Source organism: Panthera tigris, chromosome B1, assembly GCF_018350195.1.
Source record: "Panthera tigris isolate Pti1 chromosome B1, P.tigris_Pti1_mat1.1, whole genome shotgun sequence".
In the NCBI taxonomy this organism is placed as follows: Eukaryota; Metazoa; Chordata; class Mammalia; order Carnivora; family Felidae; genus Panthera; species Panthera tigris.
The window spans coordinates 158,848,577-158,858,354 of NC_056663.1; positions in this window are offsets into that span (position 1 = coordinate 158,848,577).

Here is a 9,778-nt window from a genome sequence, read left to right on the forward strand (position 1 = left end):
CTATGTGAACCCAGATGCAGTTCTCACTGACAGCATCCCTCCTATAAGTGTGAGGTCTTGTCCTTAGCAGTCTCCCCCCAGGGCCTTCTCCAATACCATGAGAACTTGCTCAGTCCACAGGTAAGAATACCCAAAGGTACAGGGGAGTCAATGTCCCTCTCTGTAACTTCCAATCACTGTGAGATGGAAGCTGACTGATAAAGGCTCTAATCTTTACGTGAATAGTGGTAGGAAGCCTTCTGTACCTTTCTCATCTTGGTAACACACTTTCCTTCTTGACATCACCCTCCCTGCTTCCTCACTCCTCCTTCAGGTGATCTCTCCTTAGCAGACTCTGCTTTGTGGGGAGTTCAAACTGAGACAAGAGTTCATAGAAAATCTGGGGAACACTAATTGTTCTCAAACAGCAGGCTGTAGGGCTTTGTCAACATGAGGTAAGGAAAGACTTGAAGGTGTGAGAACCTATTACAGAATTACAAGTTAAGGCCTCAGGGGTTTTACAAACAGCCCTTGGGATGGGTTGGAGTCCCAGAACATCTTTGCTTCCTTCCTTCCTGGATACACCTTGGATTTTACTCCAAAGTTATTTTTCATTCCCATTTATTGTTTTATGGCTTATGTTAAAGCAGAGTTTTGCTGAGAGGGCAGCCCAGTGCTTAGTGCCTTCAAGTAAATGGCAGTGGCATTTTGTAATTCCATTGCTTTTCTTTTATGATGAGATGATGTGATTGTGTGGCTTTGATTTACATAAGATTATGCCCTCATTTCAGCCCTAATCTATGGCAAATCTGGTTGACATATACAAAGTTTAATTATCATTACCTCGCCGTTATCTAACTTTGCCAAGGTATGCCTCAAAGGTAATTCTGGTCCCATAAGTATCTGATAGGGCTGAGAAGATTCTGGACTTCACCAAGTTGATTTATAAATTTAGATCCCATTACGTCAGTAATAGTTAAATAGCCACTTTTTGATAGGGACTTCTAAATTTCTCTGATTAAAAAAAAGTCAGTGATTAGAAATATGTATTTAGCTTTTATTCTGTGCCAGCCCCACTCACATTGCTAATCCCTGCAGCACCCTGGCAAGGCAGTAGTCATAATCTTCTCTCTATAGCCAAGGAAGCAGGAAGCTCAGAGAACCTCTGTGACATCACGGGCCCAAAGTCACACAGCAAGTGCATTGACAAAGCAGAGACTTGACTGTGGATCCAGTTGATTCCATATTTCTTGCTCCTTCTTTTGTATATCATACTGTTATGTCTCTAAGTAGGAGAGTCTTTGGGAAGGAGAGGGGAAGGAGTGTCCCACAAATGAATCATAAGATCAGAGGATCTCAGATTCCAAAGGAAACTTAGAGGCCATCACTCCATACCTGTGGATAGGACACATGAGTCCCTCCTGCAGAGGTATAGCTGGTCAAGAATCAGGGGAATGAGGGGCGCCTGGGTGGCTCAGTCAGTTAGGCATCCGACTTCGGCTCAGGTCATGATCTCACGGTTTGTGAGTTCGGGCCCTGTGTCGGGTTATGTGCTGACAGTTCAGAGCCTGGAGCCTGCTTCAGATTCTGTGTCTCTTCCTCTCTCTGCTTCTCCCATGCTCATGCTCTGTCTCTCAATAATAGATAAATGTTAAAAAAAAAAAAAAAAAAAAGAATCAGAGGAATGAGCCTGGCCAGGGTGTGGGGCCTGGTCTATGTCCTGGGCAGGTGGCAATTATAATGAACACCCTGCACCTGCTTTCCCTGTTTTCACAGTCTTGAGCTGTGTTATGTGTGTATGTGTGCACTTGCACACAAATACACATAACAGAATTCACCATTTTAACCATTAAGTGTACAATTCAGTGGCATTTAGTATATTTACAATGTTGTGCAACCATTATTACTATCTGGCTCCAGAACATTTTCATCTTGCCGAAAGGAAGTCCCATTAAGAAGTCCCTCTTCATACCCCTCTTCCTCCAGCTCCTGGCAACCACTGCTTTTTCTCTATGGATCTGCCTATTCTAAACATTTCACATTAATAGAATCATAACATATGTGGCCTTTCTCATCTGGTCTTTCTCACTTGGCATAATATTCTCAAGGTTCATCCATGTTGTAACATGTATCAGCCTTGATTTCTTTTTATGTTCACAGCCTTATCTTTATATATTTTTTTAAAGTTTATTTATTTATTTTGAGAGAGAGAGAGAGAGAGAGAGAGAGCGAGAGAGCGCGCATGTATGTGTGCATGCATGCAAGCGAGCAGGGGAGGGGCAGAGAGGGAAGGAGAGAGAGTATCCCAAGCAGTCTCTGTGCTGCCAGCACAGAGCCCAATGCCGGGCTTGAACCCATGAACTGTGAGATCATGACCTGAGCTGAAACCAAGAGTCAGACACCTAACTGACTGAGCCACCCAGGCATCCCAACATAACACAATTTTAAAGTTAATCTGGAAGTTTAAGTTTGATATTTCAGAATATCAAGGAAAGCTCTGAAAAAAGATAACCCTAAGGGCCTAGGCATTTTTAAGAGTAAAAATACTTTAAAGTTCTAGTGATGAAAACAATGTACAAATAACTCTGGAACAGGTAGTTTACTGGAGCCATCTAGAGCAAAAACAGTCAAACTCAAATGGCCATTCACTTGGCACAATCCCCTATTCTTCTGTGTGTCTTCTTTTGTTAGCCCAGTAGGCCCGTTTCCTTGACCTTCTCAAAACCTTGAATCCTGACCCCTCTGCTTCTTACCGCATCTACCTGTTTATCTCTTGTCTTTGCTTTATTCTGAACCTCACTTAGAGTCCATGCTTCACAATTCTTTGTTTATACTTCCAATTTTCTCACTCCATTTGCCTTCCATTATGCCATGTGGTAAAAACCCACAACAATCAAAATAAATTTGGATCTAGTGACTGGAAAGGTACACAAAGAGGGTATACTAGGTTGCACAGTGTCCTCCTCAAACTCAAAACCTCACCAGAACCTCAGAAATAGAGTCTTTGCATATGTAATTAGTTAAGTGCATACCAGGTGAGGATGGGTCCTAACTTCAATGACTGGTGCCCTATAAGAAGGCCATGTGAGGTCAGGGAGACATAGAGGCACAGAAACACACAGAGGCAAGAAGGCCATGTGAAGTTGGAGGCAAAGACCAAAGCAACTATAAGCCAAGGAGCCCCAAGGACTGCTGGGAATCATCAGAAGCCAGGAAGAGGCAAGGAAGGATTCTCCTCCAGAGCAGATACCCTGATTTCAGACTTCTAGCCTCCAAACTGAGAGAAGTTTCTGTTGTTTGAAGCCACCCCATTTATGGTTATTTGTTGAAGCAGCCTAGAAAATAAATATAGGGGGTTCTGGGATGCTGGGTACACAGGTGCCTTCACTGTGTGAATTCATCAAGCTATACATGATGTATGCAATCTTCCATAAGTGTTATACTTCAATTGAAGTAAAAAATATTTTGCAACATATACAAATATAGAATCATTCTGTTGTCTACCTGAAACTAATATATGTCAATTATAACGCAAATGAAAAAAAAATTTTTAAGTTTGTTTATTTTTTTATTTTTTTTTAACGTTTATTTATTTTTGAGACAGAGAGAGACAGAGCACGAATGGGGGAGGGTCAGAGAGAGAGACACACAGAATCTGAAACAGGCTCCAGGCTCCGAGCTGTCAGCACAGAGCCCAACGCGGGGCTCGAACTCACGGACCACGAGATCGTGACCTGAGCCGACGTCGGCAGCTTAACCGACTGAGCCACCCAGGCGCCCCAATATTTCAATTTTGAAGTAATAAAAAATCCACTAATTTATCAATCATCACTCTTCCTTATCTGGGTCCACATCTGTTCTGGTCAGTGCTGCTTGAGAAAAACTCCCAACCTCAGTGAGTAATGCCTTTATGTTCAGCTCTTGTGTTGCTCAGTGACACTTCCTTCCCTGTCCCAGGGAAGGACTTTCTTATGCTCTCCTGGAGCTATTTCAAAGTTCTCTTGTCAAAATTCATTGCAGGAGAGCATTTCCTCCTTTGCTTGCATGGAATAACCTTGCCTCCAGCTTCTTATTGAAAAGACACCATTTGAAGGAGACTCCACCATGCCCTGCCATTACCCCCATCTACCTCTCACTCTCCTCCTCCCCTCTAATTCAAATGGAAAAGGCTTCCCTCCTTTTGTCAAGAATTATCCTGTTCTCTGGATCCCATGTCTTCCGGCCTCTGAAAAGATCTCACTCTTTTGCAATGTTCTAAAATTTATAAATCTGTGCTCCCTTTGGCTAAATATAAAGACCTTACCCATCCCTTCTCATCCCATCCCCTGAAGATTCTGAAAGGTTTTCCCTAGCAAGGTGTGCTTTGGTACCCTTTTAAGAATCCCTCTCTTATGCCCTCACCAGGTAAGAAGAATCTGTGGAGCATCATTTTGGGTGATTTGCATCATGTAAATATTAAATACACGTTGTGTATTGTGTTCAGCATGATGCAGGGTAATATATTGAAACTTTGTTCTGGTATTTCCTGTCACTCTTTCCCAGCCCCACATTTAGGTGGCTAGGCATTTTGTTCTGTTGTCTCAGGAAAGGATGACACAGCAGAATGTGAATAACAAAGGACGCTCATTTTTGGCTTTAGAGTTTCAAAATCCAAGGCCTCAGGGCAAACAATAAATTAGGAAGACTATAAAAAAGCCAGGCTATGCCTCTAGACTAGATAAAGATTCTGTAGCCCGAGGAGTGAGAAGAGAGAGGAGCCAGGGGCACAAAGAAAGCTCAAAGGCCAGTGAGGCACCACGGGGAACACTGTGGTCACTGCCCACATCCCCCCTCCAGGACTGAATGCTCATTCCCTCCAGCTTCCTGGAGTATTGACATCTGATGGCTCTCACCTGAGTCCCTCCCCAGGATGTGCAAAAGGCTGCCCAGAACAAGAGTACACTCCCTCCCTAGAGACAACCAATAATAACAATTCTTCTATGTGAAAGAACACAGGTATGGCCCACTTGCTTTACCTTAGAAGGACTCTGAGGGGCCATCCAGCTTCAGAGCCCCCTTAGGAACTGGTAGAAGCCTCTGCTGCACTTGAGCACTGGTTCAATCTTTCCCTCTGCTCCATCATAGTTGTTGGTCGTTCTGAATGGCTCCCTACCCCCACCAGCTTCTTGCATACAAATATTCATCTACCTAAAAAGGTTGTTCAGACAGGGCCTGGTACTTCCTGGGAAGATGCATCTGTAAACTAAAGAATTGGAAGGAACCTCAAGAAGACCCCAGAGTTCCTGAAATTTAGCCTAGTGCAGGAGAGTAGAGGAGAAATAGTGTGGGGCTTATACGGGTTGAGAAGGCCCAAGCTGGCCTAAGCATTTCCCACAGGTCCAAACACCTGCCAGAACAGTACAGGATCATTGATGTGACCAGGAAATGGCCAGTCGTGGCACTGGCAGAGAGCGGATCTGAAGAGGCCTCAGGATGGGACCTGCATGGACTCACAACTACAGATCAGATGGGAATAAGGACATCCCAGAAGGTGCCACCATGATGGACAGGACACTAAGCACCCAAATCAAGCCCTTTTGCTTGAGGTCTTGATACTATCTACACTGCCCCTCAGCTTCCTCAAGAAAAGGAAATCAGGCTGGGAATGGACAGAAATCTCACTCACATAGGCTATGAAATCATGTTTATCAAACCTCCATGCAAGTTCCAAGCCAATAGTCAAAACAAAAAATAAGCAATAGATTGGGGGAAATATTCAAAAAATATAAAGACAAAGGACTACTATTTTTAACACAAGGAGTCCACACAAATGGACTAGAAAAATACAAAGACCCCAAACGGGAAGGGAGAGAGGAGAAATAGGCACCAAACTGTTATAGTGAATATTTTGGGTGGAATTCTGGAGGATTTTCACATTCCTGTAATGTTTAAATTATTACAAACTAAAAATTAGATTAATAAAAGCCAATATTTTATCTTTTTTCTTTTAACCTTTTTTTTGCACTTATTTGATATAGTTATTATTATTATTATTTTAATATGAAATTTATTGTCAAATTGGTTTCCATATAACACCCCATGCTCATCCCAACAGGTGCCCTCAATACCCATCACCCACCCTCCCCTCCCTCCCATCCCTCATCAACCCTCAGTTTGTTCTCAGTTTTTAAGAGTCTCTTTTAACATTTTTTTAATGTTTATTTATTTTTGAGAGAGAGAGATAGAGTGCAAGCAGGGGAGGGCCAAAGAGAGAGGGAGACACAGAATCTGAAGCAGACTCCAGGCTCTGAGCTGTCAGCACAGAGCCAGATACAGGGCTTGAAGTCAAGAACCTTAAGATCTTGACCTGAGCCAAAGCTGGAGCTTAACCAACTGAGCCATGCAGGTGCCCCTCTCAATTGTCTTTTGAAGTACATTCCATCTTTTCCCTGTGTGAGAAAAATGAGGCACAGGGCACCACACAGTAAGTGGTGGAGTTAGAATTCATACCCAGAGCCTGACTCTGTAGCCTTCATCTTGACCAGTATGTTATATTGGCATATATTACATATGCCAAACCACCACATTTACCATAGTATGTTTTATATGTATATGTTATATATATATAATATATAAAAATATATATATTTATATTTATATATTTATATTTATATATAACCGACTGTAAGCACTGGAGACATAAATGTAAGCATATATATGTGTTTTAATTTGCAGTTAAAATATTTATGATGATTACAAACACTAAAAGTGCCAGTGACAGAATATTACCTGAAAGGTGAGCCAGGAAATGTGTGTACACAGTGATATGTAATTTTCTATGTATATAATGTGTATCCCTGAAGGGGTTATAGTCATGGCATGGATGACAGCGATCTTTTTATTTGTCAATGTGCATAAAGTAAGTACCACAAGCCAAGGGTTGAACTCATTCATATGCAGTCCAGCTCCCTCTCCCTCCTACACCACTGCCCTGGCTCATCCTGCTGTGCCGTCATTGTCAGTGTCGTCGTTTGCTTCTGAAAATGGCACTATGAATTTGTGAGGGAACTGAAGATCAGAGAGTTGATGTGTTTTGGCCAAGGCTGCAAAGCTAGGAAGAAGCCAAACATGGACTTAAACCAAGCTTCTCCAGGTTTGACCCTAGTTTTCCTGACCCCTATTATTGTTGCTATTTCCATTCCATCATTCTATTTTCTTCTCTATCTAGGAATTGAAACCTATTTTTAAGAATATACTTATTTTTTTATTAAATTTTTTTTAATGTTTATTTATTTTTGAGAGAGAGACAGAGACAGAGACAGAGAGAGACAGAGCGTGAACAGGGGAGGGGCAGAGAGAGAGACACAGAACTGGAAGTGAGCTCCAGGCTCTATGCAGTCAGCACAGAGCCTGAGGCAGGGCTTAAACCCAAGAACTGTGAGATCATGACCTGAGCCAAAGTTGGACACTTAACCGACTGAGCCACCCAGGTGCCCTGAAACATACTTTTTATTTTAGAATAAGTTTGGACCTATAAGAAAGCTGCAGAGATAGTACAGGTACTGTATGCTCTTCCCAGTTTGCTTTAATGTTAACATCTTTCATAACCATGGTACATGTCAAATTTAAGATATCACAGTGACTATGATTATTAACCAAACTCCAGACTTTATTCAGATTTCACCAGTTTCCCCCACCAAGATCCTTTTTTCTGTTCCAGGATCCAATCCAAGAGACTACATTTAGTTGAAACTCATTTTTCTTTCATACACTAAAACCATGAAAACCCACTCTTTAATTCCAGTGGAAAAGACTGCACAAATCTGGCTGTGGTTTCCAAATGCACTCAAGGAAATTTTTGCTTTTTCAATGGCCATCCTCAAGAATATACAGTCCAAGTATGAGGAACAAAGAACCCCTCAACTTGGTTCAAGTAAGATGTGGGGAGAGCCCATGGGAATTCATGGGCAGGAAGTAAAGACTCTAGGATGGGAAATGGAAGAGCTGTCAGGAATGGAGTCTGTTATTTCCAGTTTGTCTCTGAGTCTCTCCCTTCTACTCCCCACCTGCCCTTCTTTGCCTCCTTCTGCACCTCTCTTCTCTCTCCTAACCTAGTTCCTTAGCTTAATTGTCCTACAAATGCCCACATTGGCCACCTTGGCCCACAATCCTCATAATTCAGCATGTGCCACCAACTGTAACCTCACTCCGCTTTACTCCCAGCTCAGATATTCTAGTCAACCCCTGACTTTCATGCGTGTAGTCAGTCAGTGAAAATGGTGGTAAAGCTCGGGTTTCTTTTCCAACCTAATCAACCTTGTGATACATTTGTTACAATGTTCTTTGTTACTATGGCATAAAGACCAATTTATAATGCAAGTTATCATTAATCTTTGACAATAGATTCATTAGAAGCCACTGAAAAATAGGAGAAAGGGATCATCAAAATTGAATTTTCATTTGTTGAGAGTAAACTAGACAAGAATAAAACCTCTAGGGATCATTAAATATAGCTTGCAGAGACTCTGTCTCAAAGGACTTGGGGCAAACTGCATGGGATTCAAACATTTCCCAGAATTTCAGTGGAAACAGAATTTAGCTAATGTCCTAGAAAAGAAAGCACACAGCTAATCCAAATCTGCTAATTAACCTAATAGACTATACTGGCTCTGGATGGCTTTCCCCTTTGGGAGAGGAAAAAATAACCCTGCTTATAAATCAATATTTCCTTAGACAGATTGAAATTTACTACAGTTCTTCAGGGATTTTAGGTTTCAATAAACCGAGGGGAAAGTCTTCCTTGAATACATATACCTGCCCTGTTCCCCCACCAACACTAGCCACACTTTTGTTCTTCCTTCTCCTTCCTTCCTCTCTTGCCCTCCCCCTCTCTCCCTGCCTCCTTCATTCCTTCCCAATTGAAGGCCTACACCCGCCACATACTGTTAGGCCTTGATGAAACAGCAGCAAACAATAAGAAATAAAGGGGCTCAGAACATGCCACCTCAAAATATGCTCTTTTGACATATTATTTTGAGCTAAAGTCACTTGAAAACCAACAGGTGCAAAGAAAGCACTTTGACCTTTCCTCTTCTTCCTGAAAACAGGAGATGAAACTCCGAATGTGAAAGATGCCCTCCTAACACCAGGAGGAAAAGAACATTTTTATCACCAGAGATGGGGAGTCAAGGTTGAGGGAAATTTGTACAAACAGACCTTATTAAAATAACTTTTATCTTCTAGTCTCCCCATATATTTTAGTTACTTCTCCACAATCGTCACTCTCCTTTCAATGTCGTACATAAGCCCTGGGGCCTAGATGCTTCTTTGGATCTTTCTTTTCCTGTGAAGACTCCTATGTACGGGCAAACTTTTATTAAATGAAATTTGTATTCTCTCCTCCTCTTCACCTGTTAAGACATCCCTGCCAGAAACCTTCGATGGGTAAAGAAGAAATGTTATCTTCCCTACAGTAGTAAATTAATAAAATAGAATATTAGACATGTAACATGTTTGGGGAAATAGAAAGCAAGGGGGGCCCAGGAGTGCTGGCGTGAGGCACTGCAACTTTATATAGAGGGTCAGGGAAGGCTCATTAAGAAGGGGGAAATTTGAGCAAAGACTGAAGCAGGTGAGGGAGAAAGGCTTGCAGATATTTAGGGCAAAAGCAAATGGCAAAGCACTGGGGGTTGAGTGTGCCTGGAGGGTTCAGAGCAACAAAGATCAGGTCTAGGATTAGCCAAAGGCGAGGCGTACAAACGCAGGGTTGGATCCTGCCTTTCTTCCAAAGTTTTGTCTTTTTCTTTTGTATTAATGATGA